Genomic DNA, 1,750 nt, shown 5'->3' on the forward strand with positions numbered 1-1,750 from the left:
GATTGGCTAGGGGGCCTTCGGGAGCTGAGAACCTTCACGAACGGAACAAGTGCATCAGGAGAACTCAGAGAGCTCCCTGTCATACCACCCTGCGAGGACGAGGGAAGGTGCATCTGTGAACCCGGAAATGCCCTTGCTAGACACTCAACCGGACAGAAACTTGATCCTGGACTTCTGCCCCAGAACTGTCAAACTTTTCTGTTGCTTATTTGCCACTGGCTACAGCAGTCTGACGTAGGACATCCTTGCACCCCTGCCAATGCCCTGCTTCCCTGTTCTAACACACAGCCAGGGTACTATAAACTTCACTTTTAGCCTGTACTTCCCACTGGCATGAGTGTCTGGCAGCCAGGGACTGTGCATGCCCCGCCACTGGCCAGGTGTGGCACCAGGAGAGGAGGAACCAACACTCCTTTAAGGCTCAAAAAAAAAAAAAAAACCTCAAAACTTTAATCAGAGAATCACCTCGCATACACACATGGCATCTCTACAATGACTGCCGAAGAAACAAACCACTCCCAACTGGCTGCCAACTTTCCACAGGACTTTTTTTTTTTGCAGAACCGGGGGTTGAACTCAGGCCTTTGTGCCTGCCAGGGAAGCACTTATTCTACTGAGCCATCTCCCCGGGCCTCCACAGGACTTCCGATCTCTATCACCGGTGTCCAAGCCCTACTGAATATACTCATCACCTTGGTTCTGCCCTGCCAACAGCTCACAGGTCCCTTTCAGATGCAACACATCCATCTCCCAGTGCAGTTACAAGCATCAGCCGCTGGAAGAGCAGACTGCTCGGCACCATAGCACGGCCCACGGTGCACATAGCAAGTTCTCGTTTCAACTACAAAAACAAGCAGAACTCACAGCAGGGTGAGGGCTTTAAAAAATGCCAAGATGTAGAGCACCCCAAATATGGCACACAGTATCTGAATCCAACATTTTCATAAGCTTCTGAAGCTTCAGTAAATGTGACTAGGCCACTCAAGTAGAGCACAAAAGCCCAGAGCAGACAAAAAGACCGGAGGCTGGTCACACGGTTCAACGGGGTGTTGGCTGATGGAAGAGGTACGAGCAAGATGGGGCTGCAGTGGGAAGGACGGTCCCCTTGCTGGGCTTGCCAATAGTCTTTGGTGGTTCTAGGACTTGCTGGAGAGAGAACTGGCATTTTACAGATGTAAAATTTCCCTTCCCGATGCCAGAAGTTGCAGGGTCAGGGCTATCAAATCAGTATTCCTTCTCTGGGAGCCTACAAAAACGTTTACCCTGGAAAAATGGTGAACAATTTGGCAATCACTTCCACGTACCAATTTTCACCACCAAGCATGTTGTTAGTGGTTTGAGCTTCATGTGGCAATGTCCAATACTACTTCCCCAACTGCCTCCCAAGTTAGCAGAATCCATTCACAAATCTGTGTTCGCAGTACTGTTAACCATCACGGTATGAGCAACTGCTGTGGAAAAATATTATGGAAGGTGGTATGCGAACAAGGGCAGGAGTCCCCTGTGAGAGATCTGAGAAACCAACAGAAAGTTTTAGCCTTCTGAGATTAGATCCTTACACATTCCTCTCTTGGCTTTTGGTAGAACTGTTCATAGAGCAGAGATGGAGGAAAGGAAAAATCTAAGCATAAAAGGTGGCGGCACAGGCCCATAATCCCAGCACTCTAGAAAGTTGAGGCAGGAGGATTTCAAATTCAAGCCAAAACCTGGGAAAATTAGAGCTTTACCCAAACTGTTTCAAGATTTATTA

The sequence above is a fragment of the Octodon degus genome, unplaced genomic scaffold (genome assembly GCF_000260255.1).
Source record: "Octodon degus isolate 3935 unplaced genomic scaffold, OctDeg1.0 scaffold00268, whole genome shotgun sequence".
Lineage (NCBI taxonomy): Eukaryota > Metazoa > Chordata > Mammalia > Rodentia > Octodontidae > Octodon > Octodon degus.